We start from the raw sequence: 23,700 nt of genomic DNA, 5'->3' as shown, positions 1-23,700 counted from the left end.
TCTTTGGTTGTAGGGACCGGCTTGCTGCCTTCCTAAACTGTGTCAGGCAGATCTCCAGGATCAGAGCCGATCCACAGACCGGCCGTTGAGAAATGCTGCACTAGACCACAGTGCCTCTCTGACAAGTAAATAATTTGTGGTATGAATTTAGCGCTGATGGAATGGCTCCCACTGGCAGCCCCAGGGGGATTAAAGTTCTCTCCAGGAGCCTGATCCCTAAGGCCGCTGAAGTCAATGGGAACCTTTCTCCTTGACTTCAATGGGCTTTGGATCAGGTCCTTTATCCACAGCACAAACCAGGGTGGAATAGCCCCCCCACGCATTGCCCTGATGTCACTGGAAGGCTGCTACTCTGTGCCTCAGGGGCCTTGGCCACCCATCTGATTAGACACGTTAGAGAGAAATAGTCCGTCCAGTGGTCAGACGACAGGGGAGAGGCTGCGAGGCGTGTTGGTGGCAAAGAGCCAATACACAAGGGGTCTAACAGTGAGCTGGGAACGTACCAGGCTCTGGAATAAGAGCCACTTAAGTGAAAACAGAAGACTCCAAAGCAGGACGTGGCGGGGGGGGCGGGGGGGGGGGAAATGCATCGAACGGCCTGAGCGCCCTTTGGATGCTGTGCAGATTGATAGTGTGAGACGCAAAGGCTCAGGGCTTCTCTGTCTGTTGCCATAAAACTTATAGTCCAAGGAGAAATGCGAGGGCTTGGGAGAACCCGAGTTCACTGCGAAGGAGACGTTGTTTATAACAAAACCCGAGCGCCTGAGCTTGTGGTTTAATGGCCAAGAGTGTAAATCCCACCCGAATGGCCCCCAAGGGAAGTAGAGTCGTGGCAGGACAGAAGGAAAAACTGAAACAGGCACAAAGGAAAGGGCTTTGTTTTTCTCCTCAGACCTGCGGAGATGTCAACGTTTGCAGGCTGTCCCTTGTGTGTAGGACCCACTAACGGGTCTTTAGAGGGGAGAGGCTTGAACCAGGAGGTTGAGTGGAAGTGGGATTTATCAAGGCAAAGGCAAGTGACGGAACAGAGGACAGGAGGGGGGCTGCTGGGTCGTCAAGACCTCCTGTGGCAGGCAGCCCCATGATCTCATCCCATTCAGACACTTTGACAGCCAGTTGAATGGTGGAGCAAAGTTGTGCTAGGCATAAAATCATAGACGCTAACCTCCTCTTCACCAGTGAATGATACCACTTACTGCTCTTTGTATCAGGGGAGCACCCAGAGACCCCAACCCAGATCGGGGCCCCACTGTATTGGGTGCTGCACAGCCGTGTAGACAGACCGGAAGAGCTCATGGTTTCTGCATTTAACATGAAGGGCCCCAACCCATACCGTGTGCCGTGCTGTGTTACCAGTGTTTGGGGTCATTACTGAAGGTTACTCTAATTCATGTAGGGGTGTGTGGGGTAGGGGGTTGTTATAAGCAGACAACTGGGCAAAAACTTGTCTTTTCAGCTAAAGCCATTGTGTCCAGCTCTGAACATCCCAGATCCTGTCATTAGAGAGCCCCTGAAACTTGCCATATGAATAAGGTTTTGTCCTAGTGTCTGTGGGTAACATTTCCCCACTCTGCATTTCACTAGTACTGTATGCTATGGGACGAGAGGCCCTCTGTAAAATATGATGAATAATTATTTAAGCTCGCTGGTCTGGTCTGTTTCTTGCACCCCTTCCTTTTTGTGTAGCTTTGCTCTATATTCTGTATGTTTTACATTCAAGCTGTGGCAGATTGAAAGAGAGGTGCTTGCTGCATGACCATCCCAGCTAGGAGGTGTTAGCAGAATGGGGAAGGCTGGGAACCATTCACTGTATTTTTTTTTTTTTTTAAACCTGTGAAAAGTCTTGGGTTGAGTTCTGGACAAAATTTCAGGGAAGCAGCAGGGGGCAGGGGATGCTTTTGCTTTACCTGCATGGGTTTACCTTTTCCTAGTAGTGAGGCGTCCTGAGGGTGTACTGTCCCTTGAGACAGACACGGTCTCAATCCCAGCTCTGACACTGGCTCACCCTATGGTCTTGGTCAAGTCACTGGAATGGCCTGTGCCTCAGTTTCCCCATCTGTAAAATGGGGTGGGGGTTGGGGGATTACTTGCTTGCTTCACAGAGTGGCTTGAGAGAATGAATCAGTCAATGCTTTTAAAATGTTTTCAAGAGTAAACGCTCTATCTAGCTATCTATTCTACCCAGCACCAATCATGATAGTATCTAGGCACCAGACACTAGTCTAAGAAAAGTTCCATGAAGGACTCCCCTATCTCCTACATGGTTTATCTATTACTTAAAGAGATTTTCTTTCTTTCTTTTTCCTGCCCTCCTGTAAGGCTAATCTTCTGCCCCCACCTTTGCAATAAAATGGCCCATGCATTGTGCTCTAAAAACAATTAACATATCAATGCTAAGGGTCACCCACCCACCCCTCAGCATACATAACTCCACTGAAGTCAATGGCTGTCATTCCCCCCCCCCCGCCCCGGGGGCTCTTCGCTTTCTGCAGAAGTGAGTGGGTGGCTCACTGCAGCAGGGGTACTCCCCAGCAGGTGTGTATTGGGGGAGAGGGGGGGCTGGTAACCGCTGCCTTGCTGTCCCTCTGCATTGGGCCTGCAATGCTGAATCAGGCCCTTTGCAATGAGGGAACTGCACTGAGCCCCTTCAGCTAACCTGACACAGAGCAGCCCTTGGATGGTAACCCCACCAACCTGAGCTGTGTTAGAACTGACAGTGAAAGGCTCTGTAACCCCAAGGCTGTCCAGTCCCCATCCCCCTCCCTTACTAGCTGCTTAGAAGAAGGGGAAAAAAGCAATCTCCCTGGCACCTAGACAGTACAAGACTCCAATTTCAGGCAGGCTGTGAATATTTTCCCTGGCTGGGAGCTGACAGGTTATGGGGTTTTAAGCCCTATTCAAATTTCAGGTTTTGTAAATGATTTTGATGCCACACTTCAGACTGACTCCACGGGTATTTATGTTGGATTAGCAGCAGATTGCCTGCCTTTCCTCACTTGATAGAAGAAAGCCCAGCATATGTAAACTCCCCTTGAATGGCGTGCTATTAACCTTCAAGCAAAATGATTCGTTTGTCTTATAAAACTCTGTTATAAATAGGGACGGACTATAAATCACTCTCGGGGCCCATGATGAAATCGCACAGAAATGGAGCGCATTCCCAAGCCTCTGCACAGTGGGGGAAGGCGGCACACAGAAGGAGGGAGAGATGGTTAGTGAAAGGGTTAGCTAGGCAGTCTGTTGGGAAATATGAAAGCTCTTCTGAGTTTGTGACAGGAATGAAAAAGCAGATAGATCAGCCCAAGATGTGCTTTAGACATCTCATCTTGTGTCACATTTAAGAAAGACATGGGGAGTATAATAGAATGAATGTACTTTGGCACTGTAACTACCTTCATGGAAAAGTCCTCTGGATAGGATTTCAGAGGGCTCTACAGACATTAAAGACAGGGGACGGATTCTATACAAACAGCTCTTCCTAGCGGGTGCCGCTTTGTGCCATCCTTTACACCTGCCCAAAGGAAGTGCAAGGCGCTACCATTCCGATCTGGTAGTATTTTGTTGTTGTTGTTAAACACTCATGCAGCACGGCCGGAAAGGAGAACACAAGGCACAAGTCAGGTGCGTAGAATTCAATGGAGAATCAGATCCTGGACATGTTCCAGCAAGGAAGGGGTTAAAATCCTTCCCCAATAAGCCAGCATCCTCGGCTGGCTGGGCAGGAGTTCCCAACAGGAATGCTGATGAGTGGGCCGCTGAGGCCCTGGGAGCAGGGTATTTAAATCCGCAGGGTGCTGGTCCCCTGGGGAAATGTGTATGTCCTTTCAGCCTGCTTGGTGCCTGAAGGAGCCAGCTCCCCATGCTCTGTTACTGCGGTTCAATGCGTCTTCAGCCTTTGTTAGGGCCTTAAAAGGGCAAAACATTTTTCCCTTTCTCCTCTGCAGCCAACTGTTGTAAAATAACCTGCACAGGTGCCCGTGTGCCCCCAGGTAGCTAGAGAGGGCTGGGAGAGGCAGAAATGAGTCTTCCCCTCTGCCTTCCCTGGGAAGGGGCTTGGGGGGAACCCCTACCCCTCAGCTAGGGGTAAAGCCCTCTCTTTACCTTCTGTCTTTCTCCAGGGCTCTGCGAGCTGGCTGCAGGAGAGGAGGAGGTCTTCCAGCTGGGTAAACAATTCTGGCCACCATTCACTAAGGGCAAGATTTTTCTAAAGTGCTGAGTGATTTTTGGAGCCTAGCCTGAGGCACCTTGAAGAGGCCTGGTTCTCAGAGGGCAGGTGCTCAGCACTTCCTGAGATCTGGGCCCCAGAGACACGAGTCACTTTAGGAAATCTTGGCCTAGATGAGGTCTGAGCTCAGACGGGGTTATTTCTCCTAGCGCCAGCACCGAGTTCCCAGTTGTGACAGGCCAGCCAGGATGACAATTATCCTGGGGAAAGGGTTGGGTGGGGAGAAATGTAGGCATCTCTTGTTACTGCAGCTCCTCACAAGGTCCCTGAAACAGGAGGCCAGCAAAACTGAGTGATTAACCTCGTGGGGTCACCCAATCTGCTTGTCAAACCATTTTTGTGTCTGAAACAATTTCTGTCTAGTGTCCCCTCCCCAGCTTCTTGCCGCTGTGTGATTGCAGAGTGAAAATACTCTTGTAACCAGGCCCTTTCATCTGGCTGTCCTTATTAATTATGCCAACCCAGCCAGCTCCTCTGCTCTGGATGGCAGAACATGGCTTTGCTCTGCCTCCATAAATAACTAATATATCTGTAATTGTTTACATAAGTAACAATCCCTGGAGACATTCCAACTGACATATTTGTGTGGATGTATGAGTGCGGGTGGGTGTGCATGGGGTATGGGAGTGGGAATGTATCTGTTTAGATGTGTGTGTGTGTCTGTGTTTCTGCATGACCATGGGTGTGTGTGTGTGTGTGTGTGTGTGTGCGCGCGCGCCATGGACGTAAGTGTGTTTGTTCATCTGTGTGGCTGTTAGAAAAACATGTGTGTGCATGCTTTTTTGTACAGGCATATGTGTGTAACTGAGATCCTGCTGCGGGTGTCTGTCTGTGGCTTTGGGTGAGCAGGTAACTGAGTGTGTGTCATAGAGGCATGTGGTTCTGTGTCACTGTGGGGACTGTGAGCGTGTGTCATGGATGTGTGTGGTTCTGTGTGACAGGGTGTGAGCACCTGCGTGTATCGGCTGCATGTGTCTCTATAACTGTGAGGGTGCGTGGGGGCGGGGAGACAGTCACCCGCTAACTGTTTATAAGAAAAGGAAAATTCCTGACATAAGTAGAATAAAACCAGCATAAATCTCAGAACAAAGCAACCAAAAAGGCAATTTGGAACATGCTGGGATAAACAATGTGGACACAAAGCCCATGATGTATTTATCTCTGTCCCACATGCCTCTAGGAGCACCATGCATTCTCCACTTTAAAAGGCATCAACTTCATATGTTCATCCCTAATTCTCTTCTTCCCCTCCATGACTCCCCCGCAAGTAGCTCCCTTGAGCTTCACCCCCTTTCCTCAGCCTCTGCCGATTTGGACAGTGACTGGATGCAACTATTTTGCATGTGAGCTCGCCAAGTTGAAACTTGACGTTATTTTGACTCAGTTCCCCAAAGCTCTCCTGTGTCCCAGGAGACAATGCAGTAAGCCGTGGAGATTGGGATCTCCTTTTACTAAGGAGTTGAGCTCCACATGGGGGATCTCTACACTGCAATGTAAACGTGGGTCTGTGGGAACTGTGCTTGTGGATTTGGATTTGCCAAGCCTTAGTCTTCACTTGAGTGTCCACACTGCATACAGTTGCTGGACCCAGGTGTTATAGCCGTGCTAATGCATCCACATTGCGCTATGCAGACCTTCTGACTCAGATCTGGGCCTTGAGCTGCATCCACACTGCAAAATGACAGGGCTTGGACCCTAGTCTCAGCAGGACTCGGGCTCTTACCCACCCCCCAGCAGAGTCCTAGGACACAGGTCCTGAGCGCTTGCTGATCCAAATCAGACTGATTTGTGGGTGGACAGAATGGGGGCCGTGTAGACATAATCAGTCTGGTCTGATACCATCATGGAAGTGCCAATCACAGTTCCATAGTTAAGGCTGAATTGAGCTTTGCATTTAGGGCAGATATTTAACCACTTGGTTACATATAAAGGACGCAGGGTCCCTTCCCCAGATGTAACAGCATTTATACTTTGAGTACACAGTGGATTTTCTGAGGTTACTAGCTGTGCCCTGTAACTTAAAGTTACAATAATTGGTTGCTACCAACCCAATGCTGCCTCTAGATTTTAACTAACTACTTGTGCCTCCCACATAGCAGTGAGACGAATTATCTCCCCATTCCCTCAGCCAAACATGACCCTAAATGGACCCCTCTACCCCACACCCAGAAGATGCTATGGAGATATCTGTGCAGAAGTGGGTGCATTTGGTGTTCTGACAGTCTCCCCTAGACAGCCTCCAGTCTCCTACCAGGGAGGCACTTTTAGAAGCTGCTTGTGTTTTTCTCCGCATTAATATTAATAGAAATGTTAGTAAAACAGACAGAATATTCCAGCTACTGCTGGATTTTGGTTTAACATAAGAATATTTTTGTCTTTGTGATAACCAGCCCGTCTATTTCCGTCTGGGGCTCTTGCTTGCCTAAATAACTTGTGTGCTTAGCTTCAAGTTAGCACAAAGGCCTAGAAAATAGTCAACTACCATGATGGCAAGAAAGAAAAAACCATAGATATTTAAAATACATGGAAAAAGAACAGGAGGACTTGTGGCACCTTAGAGACTAACACATTTATTTGAGCATAAACTTTCGTGAGCTACAAAATGCAAATAATAAGGACTGCCTGGCACTGTGTCGCTATGCAGTGCCTAGCATGACGGGGCCCTGATCTCAGTAGCACAGATATTTAGTAATACAAGCCAACTTCAGATCAGGTTGGGCTTTAGCTCATACTCCTGTGGAAAGCAAGAAAAAAATAGCCCCATGCCTTCAGCCAAGCACAGAGCATTGGCTTGTATTTCCAGGCATTGCCACACATTTTGTTGCGGCTTTTGTTGGGCTATAAATCAGGCTCTTAAACTCTTTTACAAGGCACCTGTTTATTTATTAGGCACGTTTATTTTTTATTTAAAGTCATGACTGTGGAGCGTGTTTCTGGCCAATAAAATGTACAGCTTTGGTTTTGTTTTCGTAGCAGCGGGTCCAGGATCGTGTCTTTGTTCCTTGCCCATCTGACATTTGCTCTCCGCCCCAGAGGTGGCTGCATTCAGCATATATAGCTTGGAAAGGTCTTTGCATAGAAAAGTTCTATAAAGAGGTAAAATATTAGTATTATGAGGACCCTGGTTTACTGGGAAATACATGCTGCTTATAACCAGAGCAGAATCTGACCCTACAAATCAGGACAAGAAATTATTGTCTCTCTCTCAATCTTGCTCGTTTTCATGGGTGTTCTTTGCAGTACACTTTCTTGGAACTAATTTTCCTGAAAGAGAAGAAACGTTTAGGATGCTAGCACTGCTTAGCTGAATCCATACTAGGTTACTGGAAGGTAATAAAATAAATGAATCATTCAGCAGGGAGGGAGGGATGCTGAGTCAGTGTTCACAGCTGAAAGAAAGAAAAGAACTCTGTCCTAAATTCCTGGTAACAGCGCTGTCTCTCACTCCATGGCAAATGACACCCCATTTATTTATAAATGCATTGTAACACCTTCTAGCGCTTTTCTTAAAGGCCCAGCTGTGACACTCTCCATCCGAGAGGTACAAGGAAAACTGAGGAAAATGTCTCAGTCCAGCCAAACCAACATATCTACCTGGATCTAAAGCAGATGGGAGAAAGGTCCTGGCCTCTTACACTGAGCAGTATAGCCTAGTGCTCAGAGTAAGGATCTCAGAGTTGGGATTCTATCTAGGATTGTAGTGCCACCAACTTGCTGGCTGAACATGAGTGCCTCAGTTTACCCACTGCGAAATGGGTGTAACAATACCCATCTGCCCCATGGAAGTGTTCTGAGGCTTTGTTCATTAATGTTTGTAGGGCACTTTCTGTAGGATCCTTGGCTGGGTCATGCTACAAGTTTCAATACAAGAAAGAACATGCTTTATCTGGGGTAAATCAGTGTAGCCCCATTGGCTTGCATGATAGAATGGTCAAGTTACAGCAGCTGAGGATCGGGCTCCTAACACTGTCTCAGGTCTCTCCTTTGACAGGCTACAGCAGGGCTGGTGGAGAGGGAGAGGTGTGCATTTTGGACTTGGAATCTAATAAAATTGTACAGCCCGATGGAATCATTTTTTTTAAATCAAAGTTCTCGTGGGCTGTTGTAATTCTCAAAGCCTCTCTTTCCCAGCAAAGGGTACGGAGCGCTGCCAGTAATCTAAAAACCAGGAGCAACCATCAATCTCGGGAAAATGATCTCAAACAGTATAAATATCCCCCAACTGGTTTTAGTCTTGCAGGTTTACAAAGAGTAATGGAAATTCTAGAGATGTTTTCAGCTGGGGGTGGAGGGTAGGGGGGATGGCGGCTGGGCTACGAGCCTTTGGGGTAGAAGCCCAAAGGGCAGAGGTAATGCCACGGATGTAACATCCTTATAGGGTAGCCTGATGATTAGGTGAAATATCAGCTAGTCGTGTGGGAAGGCAGCATGGCTTACTGGCACTGGACTGGGAGCCAGGAGACCAGCCTACTGTTTGCAGCTCTGCCCCTAACCTGTTGTAGGAACTTAAAAGTCACGTCATGTCTGTTTTCCCTCCCACCCTTTCTCTGTATCAGGCCTCACAGATCTTGAACCCAGCTCTATGGGGTTCTGGAAGCCAGCACACGGCAGTCCTCCACACAGCAGCTCCCAGACTGTCACTGGGACCTAGATCCATGAAGCCCATCTGGGGCACAAGCCTCACCCCTATGCTATGACTGGGAGACGTCCAAGGCTCCTGATTGGGCTGCAGCCTCTATTTAAGCCAGAGGAGGCCAGAAGAAGTTGTCTCTACAAGTGGGCTTCTCCTTGCTGGTCTGATGCTTACCTGGTCCTTCTTTCTGATATCCTGACACTTGGTAACTGGTTCCTGCCCTCTGGTCTGTGTCTCGATTCTGATCTCGTGTTCGAGCCCAGCCTGGTAGCTGGCCCTCGGTCCATACCTGATGCTAACACCTTGTCCAGGCCACTCATGCCCTGGCCCTGGCTTCCTCTGTCCTTAGCCTGTAACCTCTTCAGGGCAGGGGCTGTCTGCACTCAAAGCCTGACATGAGGGAGCCACAGTCTCACTTGGGGTGGCTCGGTATTATCGAAATCAGTTCAAGATGTGTGTCCATAACAGGCAGGCGCCCATGTGTGTGACATGCAGAGCCTCATGCTAATGTTGGTAGAGTGTATGAAACCTTAACACAACCACCACATAATTCAATATCGCTCTGGGGCACCGTTCTGTCTCGCTCACACCCGTGTCGCTCTGTTCACGTGGCTGGAGTTCCTCGCTGACAACGGGGTGAGAGCCGAACCAGTCCCTGTGTCTCAAAGTTCTCCTGCTGCCTAAAAACAGTGGTGGGCTGCTTATCTAGCCTAAAGTTCTGAACCATGTGCTGTTCAGATGGGCCCTATCGTTCATTTCTGTTCCTGTCGTCCCCTTCAACTGCAATGACTCTAGATCCAAAAGCAGGATTTTCAGACTTCTGACCCTTTTATGATCTTATTTTTGCCCTTTTATAGTTGCATGATTAAAGCCAAACGCTACTTTATAAAGGTGGTGGTGTCTGACTAATGAAATCTGAGAGGCATGCATAGCTGCTTATTCTCTCCCTCTTCTTCCCCTCTGACGGCTGGACGGTTTTATTATCACCCAATTGTGTCAGAGCATCCGAGTGCCTGGGGCAAAGAGGGGTTAATATTTTATGCTGTGTTGAAAGCAGTTAGTTTTACTAATCAGTTTAATTTCTCCCATGAGCAAAAAGTGTGGGACACCCGAATTCTGCACATTAAATCCCATCTCGTGGTAATCAAATATCTTTAGGTTATTTTTCTGGAGGCTAGTCCATGAGCAATACTAGAGCACCTTAATTGGCTAGTGTCTCAGCTTCTTAGCACACAGCTTGGTGGGTGTGAGTTGGCCATATCTGAAATTATCTAAAGAAAGCCATGAGCTGTGAGGTCTTCACCCTTCAAAATGGCAGGTTTCAGAGTAGCAGCTGTGTTAGTCTGTATTCGCAAAAAGAAAAGGAGGACTTGTGGCACCTTAGAGACTAACAAATTTATTTAAGCATAAGCTTTCGTGAGCTACAGCTCACTTCATCGAATGCATCCGAGGAAGTGAGCTGTAGCTCACAAAAGCTTATGCTTAAATAAATTTGTTAGTCTCTAAGGTGCCACAAGTCCTCCTTTTCTTTTTACCCTTCAAAATGTGTTCTCACAGAGGCATTTAAAACCAGTTGCAAACATGGTGTGAAGAGAGATGGGCAGTGGAGTTATTTGACAAAGTGAATGCAGGAGACCTGTTGAATTTTCCATGTTAGACTCACAAGATGGTGCTCTTTGTTTCTTTCTCTTGATAGCCTTGGGGCATTGGCGTCTTGCAAGGTGAAAGCTCCTTCCCAGCCAGCATACATAAGAATTTACTGACAGAGGTGCTGATGTTCTGCAGAAACCAGCAAAACCTACATGGAGAACCTTAATCCTTTGGCATTTGTCCATGTCCTCAGCGCTCTCCTATCTCTTCTGAGGTGTGGCTAGTATTTGTCAAAGAAGTTCATTTGGAATGAGAGAGCAAATAGCAAGCCAATTCTACAAGTGGGCCTCCTATCTATTCCCCAAAAAGTGGTGCAGTGTTATACCCCCACCAAGGAAGAACTAAGGATGGTCTTATGGTTAAGAAACTGGCCTGGGACCCATCCATAAATTGACCTTACCTGTTGTTGCTTAGCTTGGGAGACAGGATCTCAGGAGGGAGGATCACAGGTGTAATCAGTGGTGGATTAGCCACTGGGGCCTGTGCCCAGGGGCCCTGGCCATTGGGGGCCCCCCCAAAATTGGCATCCCACACCCCAACCTGCTCCTGCCAGGGAGCATGGGACGGCCCCACACCCCAACCCCACTCCCCAGCAGTAGCACCAGCTGGGCAGGGGAAGCCCCTGCACCCCAACCCTGCTTCCTGGCAGGAGCACTGGGGGAACTGCAGGCAGAAGGGGTAGGGAGGGGCCCGCACTTGCTGTGGCCCAGGGCCCCACAAACCCCTAATCTGCCTCTGGGTGTAATGACTTCAGGCTCCTTTGACCTTAATCATTGTTGCTAAACTATGCATGTACCCTGGTCGGTGAGGGTGTTTGAAATGGATGGAAGGGAACAAGAGGGTTTATCTGGTACACCCAGAGACACTAAAGGGATTCTCAGTGGAAGGGTTTTTGGTCTCCTCTAGCGTGGGTGTAGTTCTGCCTTTTAATCATGCAGTGTTGATACCCACTGGCTCATTAATTGAATCGCAGGTGTGAACAGCATGTCTGCCTGCCTCACAGGGGAAGTGCCCTCTGAACTAGATAGCTAATTTAAGGTGGCAGCTGTCCAACTGATCTTTTTAAAGCTTGCTAAAGCCTTGACCTGCCTAATACCTTGAGGAGCTAATTGTATGGGCTAATTCCACACTCACAGATGTATCCTAGCTGTTCATCTCACAGCAGAAGTTGTTGCTCAGTTCTTCTGCTACAGAGAATTCTTCGGCAGGGTGTTTTTGTCATAGACAGACACACCAGCATAGCCTTCCTCCAGAGAGCGGAAACGCAGGTGTATCGGAGTCTTTTGTTTCTATAGCAGTGGATCTCAATTTTAGTAAATGGCTAAGCACCAGAAATAAAGTGGGACTCACCTCCCTACAGCCGGGTGAGCTTTTGGAAAAGATTTCTCTCGGGCATATTGAGAAAGGGGCAGGGAGATTCACCCCAGTGCAAAGGGCCTATGCAAGCCCCTGTTAAGAGGGGCATGCACCTCGTGCAGGCTCTGCGCACGGGGTGACTGTTACCCTTGGAAAACCTGCTGCTGCTTTTTATTATCGCTGGGCCTCTGGCCGCAGAACAGCCAGGGTGGATGGCCAAGACCAACAGCAAGAGAGAGGACTGCAGCCAGGCTGGCTCCCTGCGAGCAGGTATTTGTGGAATTGATTTGTACTTAGGCACACGCTCAGTTTCTTTTTTCTCTTTCTCTCTCTCTCTTATTTTTTTTTTTTAAAGAAAAATGCCAGTGAGACACTGTCCTGCTAGACATCTCTGTGCCAGATCTCCAGCTGTTCCCCTCCGTCTCAATGACTTACATTCTTCTGCCCCTTCCCACCTATTTTAACAAATAGGAGCTGGAGCCTTAAGGTATATTAAGGAGCGATAGGGATCTTTGCTGATAATGCTGCATTGGGCTCTGCATGAGGAAGCCATTAGCTTAAACCGCACAATGAACAGCATCTGATTGGTAATGAGGGATAGGGGGAGGAAAGAAGAGTTGATTTGGGGCTGTGCCAGGGTATGAGTCCAGATACTTATTCCACATCAAAGCCCCATAGAGTGAGGGGGTCCCTCAGGTCTGGGCATGAGGGGATGGCAGCAGTGAGAGCATGTGCCCAGCTGGCCAGCAGCTGCCTGAAGCAGGTGTGTGCAGGCCCAGGAGAGACACTCGCCCTAACGTCTGGTGGGCTTGTCTTCGTGACCAGCATTAACTCAAGCCTTGTCCCTAACTCTAATCCTGCCCTGTGATTTGAATGCCTTGGTGCTTTTAATTCAAGTTGGCTGGCCTGTCGGGCTATGTCCACGCTGCAGCTGGGAGGTGTGAGTCCTACCAGGGAGTGGCAGTGGCTAGGGCTAGCCACCAGAGTGCAAGCCTCCCTGGCCCTGATGTCCACACTGCTATTTTTAGCACACTAGCACAAGTCTACCCGGGAATTCTACCCCCCAGCTGTAGTGTAGACGCACTCTCAGGGCTAGCCCTTACCCCTCCAAGTAGCACAGCTCATCAGCTGCTCCTGTAAGCACTCTGCAGTGTGATGGTTATTTCACAGTGTAGGTACTCTCACCTGGATCTAGGCTAACGTGAGGGGCGTTCACTCAAGCGTAGAAAAATAGTGTCAACTCTGCAGCGAAGTGAGCATTGTGGGTGTGAGAGAAAGACAGCTGGAATGGTTGCATGGCTCGCTCTTAACACACATTGAACTGTGTGTCTGAGTCTCTTGCTGCCTCTCTGTCTCACCCCACCAGAGTCCAATGCGTGTAAGGTTCTCGTGTAAGGTGGAACCTCATTAGGCTAGTTCATGCTTGAGTTGTCAGGGGAGATGTACAGACTAATTAAAAAGCATGAGCTCACTTAGCGAACAGGTGGGGATTTTTCCCCCCTCTGCTTTTCAATAGACACCTTTAGGCGTTTAAGAAAAGTGGCCAATGCAAACCTTCCCACGGCCAGGGCCCTGGCTAGATCCTCCTCTTCTCCATTCTCCCCTTCCCCCTTTCTTCCTTGTGGGTGGAGAGAGGAATCTGTCTCTGCACTCAGTATTATTTACAGTAATACATGGAGCCCCCCACCACACTCCGGGCCCCAATGTGCAAGGTGCTGTACATACACATAGTGGCAGGCAGTCCCTGCCCTGAAGAACTAACACTCTCGACAAGACAGACAAAGGTTGGGAGGGAAAACCGGGCCCCAAAAAGGGCAAGTGTCTTGTTCAAGGTCCCAGCAAGTCAGCTGGGAATAGAACCAGGTCCTCTCACTCCCAGCGCAATGCCCCAGCCCCTAGGCCCTACGACCTCTCCTAAAAATAAACCAGTCACATCATAATTTGTGCTAACGATGGGAATGGTGGTGCATTATTTTAGGGAGCGCATTTCATAGCCGCCTCTCAAAAAGCTTTACAATAAACACACCGAATGGCACTGTAGTCATGGAGCAGCGCCTGGGGCCAGCTCAAACAAATATGATTGTTCTTGTGTCTCTTACCCTTGCACAATAATAATAGCCTGAAGAAACCACGCAGGCAGGGTGAGGTCCAAAGAACCATGTTTCCTGGATAGATACACCACACAAGGCCTAAGTATGTATAGACACACGGTTGCTACAGTTGGCTTCTGGTGGATTCTAAAACCCAGAACATGGTGAGGGCCATAAGAAGACTCTCAAGCTATTTAAAGGGCTGCTACCCTATTCCTATACCCTGCAACTGTATTTGAAATACTCTAATACTTTGTACTTCTCTAGCACCTCTCGCTCACGTAGCTCAAAGCACTTTTCACAAATGCACTGAGGCTGACTAACCGTGGGAGGTGGGTCAGTATTATCGCTGTTCATACTTGGGGAAGCTCAGGTCTGTGCACCTCTTCTATGCACAGTTTTCATACTGCTTTAATTATTTTGGCTTAGAAATCAAAATAGTTCGGTCGGTACAACCCCGAGCCTGGATGCAGTCACATCAGGATTGACCTGCTTACGTTGGTATAGTTTATTCCTGTCTGCTTCCTCTGTCAGTCTGCTTCCGTAGGGATTCCCTGAACATGTGTATGTAGGGGGCGCATCTGCCAATTCTGAATAGGTAGCCTGGATTTTGGGCTTTGCTGTAGTGTTGGGGTGTTTTTGGCACTCCATGACCCCGGGGGGAGCCAGAAACATCAGCTGGTTAGGGCACTCATGCCAATCCCAGTAAGGGGGTGGATGAAGGCTGCTAAGCTATGCATGGGTAGATGTGTGGCCAGTGGTGATGGGAGCCTTCTTCAGCACTGCCCAGCCTCACCCTTACAAACGGCTCTCGGGGCTTGTCTACATTTGGACATTTACCAAATGGCTATTCCAGAATCATTGTCCACATGGGGGCTTGTACCAAAATAACTACTCCAGACTACTGACACAAACTCCTTCCTAGTGTTTGCCACATGGAAATGAATGCACCCTGACTTCAGGACTCCTCAGAGATCATTTCTCTTATCCAGTCTTGAAGATACTACACAGCTGGTTTATCCTATTCTTCTGAAAGGGCCCAACACTCCTTTGCTTTCTCTTGCTCCTTCCCTCTTTTCCAAGCCACTGCTAATCAGATTAAATCTGTCCAAACATTTTGGTTTTTTTTCTTGTTGCTTTCATCGCTAGTGGTAAAAACAGAGAGCCAAGCATTTCTCAAGACGACACGGTGAACTCCCCTATGAAAACAAGATGCCATCCAAAAACCAACCCCCTTGCCGAGTTCTGTCGATCTGCAAAGTTTAAAGAATGAACACGCGAGACATTCGCGTGTGATGCCCAGAAGAAATGGAGGAAGGGGAAGAATTGGTTCCTGGTGGAGCCCCGGCCCTTGCCTGGCATAATCAGCTAGTTGACAGTGAGAGGAAGCTACACAAGCAATGCTCAGGATTGTGGTTTCCAGTACTGACAGGTTGGAAGCTGTTGTCAGGATCATCTCCAAGACAGGGAGTTCCAGACTGGCTCTGATTCCAGCGGACTATCGAGACCAACTTCCTCCCATCAGCTGTCCCAGCTAACTTTAAAGATTAGTCTCTTTCCCCCTCCTCCTCCTGTAGTCCTCCTTTATTGCCCCGTGGAATCACACAGGCGTTTGGGGTCGCAAGGAATGTTCTGTTTTGACTCCGACAGCCGGTGGGAGGGAGGGGGAATGACTGTGGGAGCTTTTTTAAAGCCGCAGCATCACAGTTCTCAGCATAAGTTGTACAAGAACCAACCCCCCCCCCGCTCCCCCCCCCCCCAAAAGTCCATGAAAAAAATACACAAATTTGCTGTTTCCAATTATGAGCAGATTCCTGCTTGCGGTATCCCTGAATTGCAGGCTGGCTCAGTGACCACCACCAAGGGTTAATCATGCTATGAACTAGCTTTCGTGTGTGTGTGTGTGTGTGTGTGTGTGTGTGTGTGTGAGACTGTGTGACTGCCCTTTACTGGATTGAATCAGAATCCCTCAGCTGTGTCTCATAGACACTATAGTCTTACTAGCTAACAGAGATTCTTTCTCTAGCTCAAGGGACAGGCTCCCGAGCTTTGGGAGCAAGAAGTCCTTGAGTTCCCTCCCTTCTGTTGCCGTGACTCTCCCTCGGAAACGGAGCGTGTGGCTCTGCAGAGGGGAGCCCCCGACGTCCCCTGCAGGAGTCGAGTCTTTGGGAAAGTTGTGTCAGAGTGGGGTTTGCGGAAAGCCTGCTTTCCCTTTTCACTTTGTGCGGGGTTAACACTTGAATTTGGGGGTTCAACAAAATCCTCAAATATTCAGCCTCATCTTAACTCTGGACTCAGGATGCCTGGGCCCTTTTCCCAGCCAGCTGGCATAATTTGGGGGGGCAGGGCAAGTCTTTTTACCTTCTCTGTGACTCACTTTCCCCATGGGGTCAATGAACCCTTTAAATGGTTGAACATCTTGTGTCAAAACTTTTTTTGTTTGTTTGTTTTATGGGGGGGGAGTCCATTTTCATGGAAAAATGGGGGAGTGTGCGTGAAAACTTGAAAAAATTAAATGAATTTTTGAAAACAAAAACGGAAAAAAAATGGATTTTGTCTAAAATATCAATGGGACAAAAAATATTTTCCAACCAGCTCTGCCCTATGCTCCCCGGTGACTTTGGTATCTCTTCTTTCTGTTCCTGGATGTGAATTGTCTGGGGAAGGGTAAAGTGGTCTTTGGCTTCCATGGAATACTTTTCAGACGAGGAAGCCTCACAGTCCCCAGGGAATTTATTTTAATTCTACATCTAGAAACCCCGATCCTGCAAGGGGCTAGCACTCTTCGCTTCCATGGGAATTGAGGGCCTGATTCAAAGTAAAGATGGAAAGACTCAAAGAGAGAGACTCCTCATTGACTTCAATGGAGTTTGGATCAGGCTCTGAACTGACCTACGCAGGCTTAGGCCAAAACTATTATACAAACAAGTCAGCTATTACCTAACATAACAACTCATCGGCTCCTGGACTTGATGGGGTGGCTAAGGGATGAAAAGAATCTTCCCAGACTATTCAAAGGTAAAATGACTCTGAGGATGCAGAGAGATAGGACTATCTCTGTCTCTCCAGGGGGTGACAATCGGCCATCTGACCTCTTGAGTGGAGTGTCTCCACCTCTCTTAGCTTCTTGGCATGAGCCATCACTCACTTCATAACCACCAGCCAGACTAAGCACTCTGGCCTTCCATTTCATTTCCTAGCCAGTTTCCGTAGCATTCGTTGCGGGGGGGAGGAGTGACTGTGGGAGCAAACCTTGGCCATAGGCGAGAGGCTCATAGATATGTGGAAATAAAATACCAACCAAATGGAATGTGCTTTTCTGCAGCACCTTCCAGCCTCAAATACCAAAGGGCAATGAACTGGACGCTGGCAGAGCAGGGTCTGTGCAGGGAAATGAAGCAACCACTCTGTTCTCAGCAGGGTTCACATGCAGTTTGGACTTTAAATTTAAGGTGCTGCATAAAGGGAGAATACGCAGCCCTTTACCTACACAAAAAGAGACACATGCTCTGCCTTGTGTTCCAGCTCCTCAGCTGAGGCACATTGGCCCAGCTTTCCAATTAACACCAGGGAGAGATCTGGCCCAATCACTTCACTCGGCCAGCTCCTCACAGCTCCACTGATCTTACTGGAGTTAAGCTGATCTGTCCCAGCTGAGGAGCGGGTGCATTCAGTTCAATGGTGCTACGGCAAATAACGCCAGCTGAAGATCTAGTCTCCAGACAGAGGGAAAGAGAGAGAATAAAGAGGGGATGTGTGTATGTGGGAGGGGTGAGGCCTGGCTTAAACAGATGTGTTTTAAGGAGGGAGTTGATGGAAGAGAGAGAAGCCACGTGGGGGATGAGGAGGGAAGGCATTGTAGGGGGCTACATGAGAGGAAGCACAAAGCCAAGAGGCAGAGGAGGTGACAAAAACAGCACTAAATGTGAACAGAGCAGCATGGGGTGGTAGCAAGAAACTGTGTGGGGAATAAGAGACCAGAGCTCAGATGAGGAGTGAGATCCCAAAGGCCTAGAAGGTGAAAACTTTCAGTGAGAAGGAATGCTGGTTATCACCTACCCTGGCTGATAATGGGTCCAGGATCTTTATTGATCAACTTCTGAACAGCCCATCAGCCCAAAGGGAGTTTGCCTTATCGCTTGCACCCTGGATTTAGCATTGCCAGGGCAGCGCTGCACTTGCTAAACCATGCTGTGACTCCATGCGGAGCACAGAAAGACATAGCTTGCATACAGCACTCTTCAGCCATAGATCACCAAGCACATTACAAAGGAGGGGGCAGCATCAATAGCCCTCTTTTCATAGATGGGGAAAGTGACTCGCCCAAGATCATCTTGCAGACAAGCCAGGAAACAGAACCAAGGTCACCTGAGTCCCAGGTGAGTTCTAGCCTCAAGGCCACTTGGCATAAACCCGGTTTCCAATCTGAGGATTAAATCCACAAACACTGAGTTTCGGAGGTCAGACATATTGACATCCATGTGAAAAACCCCATCAAAAAGCGAGGGAATTCCATGCTTATTTTTCTTTAGAAATGCTTAGTCTTTGTTGAAAGGGGCTGTGGACCAAGACTTGTTCGTGCTGTCAGTTTACCAGCAATAATGGAGAAGGTTTTTGAGTAGTAACTACAGAGCTATGCAGTGATGTAGGAAAGGGCTGCCATTCAGGGCCATACCATATAGTCATCAGCACAGGGCCAGATCTGGATCCAGTGCTGTTCCTCAGCTTGGCAACTGCCGGTCTTTACAAGTTGTCCCACTGAAACCTTTGCTCGTGAGTAACTGCACCGATATCAGAGACAGGCCCACAGTGAGGGTCATATTATAGTCACAGAAACAGGCCTGAGTTATGCAGAGCCAGCCCAAGCAAGACACACGTTTCGCAATCCGTCTCCAGATCGGTGCTGTCTCAGAGTCGGGCATTTGCGTTTCCCTTTCCGGCCCATTGCACAGAGAGGGACCTGAGTTGTGCCACTTTGAGCCAGCTCTGAACTTCCCGCAAAGGGCCAGCGGCGAGAAAAATCCCCGTGTCTCGCTCAGGGTCAGGACCCGTCTCTTATTACTACATGACTGCCGGGTTCATTCTCAGATATTTCATCCTTCTTATCTTGTGGCTGAGTCCCAGAATCTGGCATGTGACAAATCTGGCTGTGTATTTTTTAAGAACCCATATCGTTTTTCAGTTAATCGGGTGTTTGGCTACATATCGATTCCTGCCCAAAGTCTAAGAAGCCAATGTTACCCCAGCGCGATTCCTTTCTTCTCAATCACTTCCTTTCGTGCATTCCTCAGTGACGCCTCTGACAATCCCCGTGGGTTTGCTTGGTTTCACTTCAAGCCAAGATGCGGTTGACAGGTTGGGGGTGCTGGACATCAGACCTTTTATGCTGCAGGTCAGGCCCAGGCACTGAAAAGTGTAATCCACTTAGACCACAGAAGAAATCCTCCAGGCGTCGTGATTTCATGCAGTCTTCAAACTGGCTGATGCTTTACGGCACATCGATGGTGATTGTTAGAACACAGAGTTGTTTTTACAATAGATGGGGCATTTCTCCCTAGGATACTTGCAGAGTGCCATATTTGCACACAGTCCAGCAGGTGGGCAGGGCACAAATGTACTGCTTGCAAATAAGTGGTGGGGCACACTCAGTTACCCATTTTGCACGCATACGTACTGCCTTGCAGGTGTTCTGCTGGTTATTCTGGTGTATGTATATTTTGCAGATGCACCATTAGTGCCCAGCACTGAAAACCACCCTCACTTTCTGCAAATCTCGATTTTTTGTTTGTTTTAAACCATTTCCCATGGTTCTTCAGTTCGCGTTTTAATTGGTTCTTCATTTCTGTCCCCCGCCAGCCCCCAAAGCACGTCATATAACGGTGCCTAAGCTTAACTGCACGAGGGTGCGGTGTATACTGCAGAGGCATGGGTGTACCTATGTGTCTGTGTAAGTGTTAAGTGTTTCTATGTGAATCAGACACGCGGGATACCATGTGCTCTAAATTGCGCAAACATACACACTCACAGACACTTTTCTTTTGCTTTCTAACAGTAAATCAACATTTTCTGGAATAAGCTGTTACCTAATGAAATGCCACTTTTTGATATATGCAGTGAGCACTTGGGCTGTGTCCCGAGGCTGTACCTTTTCCTCCATCAACTTTATTGCAACACACACACTTGCAAATCCTTTTTGGAATTTGTGAGCACTTCAATGGGCAATTTAATATGTGCTGGAATTACAACTCTGAGCTGGAGAGTAAAGCTCCCTGTGTCGTGGTATGGAGAAATCAATCAGGGGAAAAATGGATCAAAAAATCAGAAAAGGTTTTTGGTGTCTGGGGACTGAAGGAGAGGAAATAGACTCCAACAGCTATATGCTGAAAGAGTTTGGCATAGAAGAAAAAAATACCCATGGTTCCAAATACCCGTGGTGTTATACACTAACAGGAACATACTCGGAGAACCACAAAAGAACCCACAGGGCTCTGGGGAAAATAGTGCTGTGAAAATACCAATCGTATCATAAAAATACCCAATGGAATTACTCCCCCAGGCTCCTCACCATATTCTGAAAATACAGCACCAGGAAAATCCTCAAAGTATTGTGCAAATACTCTGCCTCTTCTAAAAGTACTCACACTACTGTGAAAACGCTCACTCACTATCTTGTCAAAACATTCACGCTGGCATAAAAACACCCACGTTTCCATGAAAATCTCCACAGTGCTGTGAAAATACTTACATTGTTATGAAAACAGTCACAATAATCCCAGTGCCCTGAAAATACCAGGAATATCCAACCTTAAAGTATTGAGAACTGGTTATTTGTCATTCGTATCATTGCAGAGCTAAAGACAAGGATATTATCTGCAATACGTCATCTCTCCTCCTCTCCCCCCACAGATATTCCAGCTCCCTCTCAGGTTTTCTGGGGATAGAATGTTCATTCATTCACTCACCGCTAAAATGCAGCCACCTCTGGGGTGTAACGCAGCCAGCTGAGAACAGCTTACAAGGCAAGGTAGAAGAGGAAGTGAAGAGAGCATTATATCCACTTCAAACTGCTGGGAAATGTGGGGAGGCAGGGCGCAGTTAGCAGGTTTGGGGTATGGCACGGACCTATGGTCAACACCGCTGTTCTTACAAAAAGTGCCATGGTGCCATTAATGAGCAGCAGGGGGTCAGAAAAGTGTTTGTACCTTTTCTTCCAAACCATGGCCCCTCCCGCAGCCCCCAACACTGCAAAAGCTCTAGGGTTTATAATTTAGAGGTAACAGCACCTCTTAATGTACCTCCACCACCATTTCCAGCAGTGCCCTGGCTGTTAGGACTATCACCTCTCACAATGGGATTAGCTTCATGCCAGATGGAGAGGGGCAAGGCAGCTGTAGAATCATAGAACTGGAAGGGACCTCGAGAGGTCATCTAATCCAGTCCCCTGCACTCAAATGTCCCCATGTCCCCATAGAGGGCTGGAGCAGCAGCAGAGGAGAAGGAAAGAACAATTTGCTGGCCATGATGAGACCTACAGAAATGCAGGTGTCTGTCTGCAGGGGAACCTAGGGGCTAGGTGATGCAATCCAAGAAGGACTCCAGCAAAGGAGTTGCCAGGAAAAGCCACTGAAGGGAGGAAGTGAAGCATCATTACTCAACCAGCGCCGAGCCTAGAGGCTTATCACACCTTTCCTGATCTTTGAACTTGGCAGCATGAAGATTAGTGGGGCGTGTGTAAACCCGTGAGCCTCCCCTCACAGCGAAGAAGGCAAGGGCTTGAAAGAGGATACTGTACATCCCCCAAAAGGTCACGCAGTGGGCACTGGCGTCTGCGGCTCGGAGCCACAATAAAGAGCAAGGGGGCCTGAAGATGACCAGATTTTATTGTGGCAAAGATACTTCCAGGCCAGAGAGAACATTGCCCTGTCCCTTTGGGGGGCAAACAACTAGCCATTGTAAATCTCCGTCTGAAAGGATGTTTGCTCTGGTGGCCTGAAAAGGGGTGGGGAGGGAGGGAGGAGGGACTGCTGGGGTCCCGTGAATGGGACCAGCTAACTCAAAGGGAGTGTCTGAGACTTATGGACAGAGGCAAGAGGGAAGTAATCGCTCAGTGCTAATATCTAAATTATTGCTGACCCTAGGAGGACTTGGGTTGACCTGAGAGAAATATAGGTAAAATGATCCCTTCTGCTCAAGGTCCTTTGATGAGGCCTTGAAAATGGGGGTTGGGGAATCCCATTATTGAAGCTGATATTTACCTAGAGCTGCTTTTCCCTTTTACTGTGGGACGTCCTTGTACCCCTCAAAGCCAACCTTCCCGAAAAGGGAGTTCTCGCTAAACAACGCCCTCAACCTTCCTGGCCGGCTGTTTGTCAAGAGTTAGCTCTGGGCTCTTCCGACGAGGGTGCGAATGAGAACGATGCACCGGAGCACGGCTGAAGAAAGATGAGTCTGAAATGCAGGAAGGACCCAGGCTCCCTCCTCTCATTTAGATTCAACGTGAGAGGAGAAACAGCGCTAAAGAGATGTCTGCTGTCATTATCTGGGGGAACAGCTTGTGCTGGACAGAAATTCAGCCTGGATGATCCCAGCTGTCCCTTCTGGCCTTGGAACCCAGGAGTCTACAATTCTGCAGCACAGGGCTGAGCTGGGGAGTGGATGGGCACGGTGAGCTGCAGGGCAGGGCTGTATCAAGGAGCTGGCTGCAGTGGGGAGATGGAAATGCATCGGCGCCCTCGGCGAGGTCTCGTTCCCTCTCAGCGGCACGTTGGTGGTCACCTCCTGTGATCGTTGGCCCCTCTGAATGCCCTGCTCTTGTGAACTCTTTCTGCCTCTGAGCGCCAGAAACTGACCGCCGCTCACTCGGCAATTGTTGAAGGCACCGGGCTCCTGGCGCACTAGTTGGATACACAACACAAGTCACACGAGAGAGCACAGGCATAAAAGAAACTCCTGTTAAGCCCCGGGGTTACGAGGTTTCTGAACAAAACCAGTCTTTCTTTTTTTGGCTGGGCTTGTTCAGTCTTCAGGTTTATTTACTACTAATCCCGAGAGCCAGTTGTTTTAAGGAGCAGAATAAAGAATATGAACCTTGGAATCTCCAGGCACGACAGGAGAACTAAAATGGTTCCTCCTTGTGTTGTATTTTCTCTCTGTTTGGTGCCTTTTTCTTTCAGGCCTGTGTTTTATTGGCTGTCAGACTCTCCAGCCTGGCTGACATAAGCAAAAATAAAATGGATCTCATCTACTGCGCTGCTTTTGATTGCTTTTAAAAAGGCACTTAAGAAATCCAACTGCACATAAAGATTAGCACGAGGCTAAGCATAGCACTTCTACAAATAGGTCTTTCCACTATAAAAGTGACTTCGAGTTATAGCTTGAGCGTTGCCCCCCTAACTCATAAGAATATTATGTTCTTAAGTGCTGCTGGTCCTCCAACGCCTTCCCACAGGCCCCCATGTGCCCAGAAAGGACAGACATGTTCTCCCACGTTTCACGGGGAAAGCATTCACGGAGCGGCTCAGCATACTGCAGTCTAAAGAACCATGGGATGCGGCTCTGGAAGTCTTAGTGACACACGGGTAAGTGCAGTACCAGTGTGGACACAGCAGCTTCAGGGTTATTCTGCAGTGCGGGGGCCGCTGGCACGCCAGCTGAACTAACTCAAGAGGAATCACTTGAGTGGGGATAACTCAGGTTAACTCCGCAATGAAGAGAGACCCTCAGAGTATTGACAAGAGCATTAACAC

Source organism: Chelonia mydas, chromosome 18, assembly GCF_015237465.2.
Source record: "Chelonia mydas isolate rCheMyd1 chromosome 18, rCheMyd1.pri.v2, whole genome shotgun sequence".
In the NCBI taxonomy this organism is placed as follows: Eukaryota; Metazoa; Chordata; order Testudines; family Cheloniidae; genus Chelonia; species Chelonia mydas.
Note: the sequence above shows the minus strand (reverse complement) of the source record.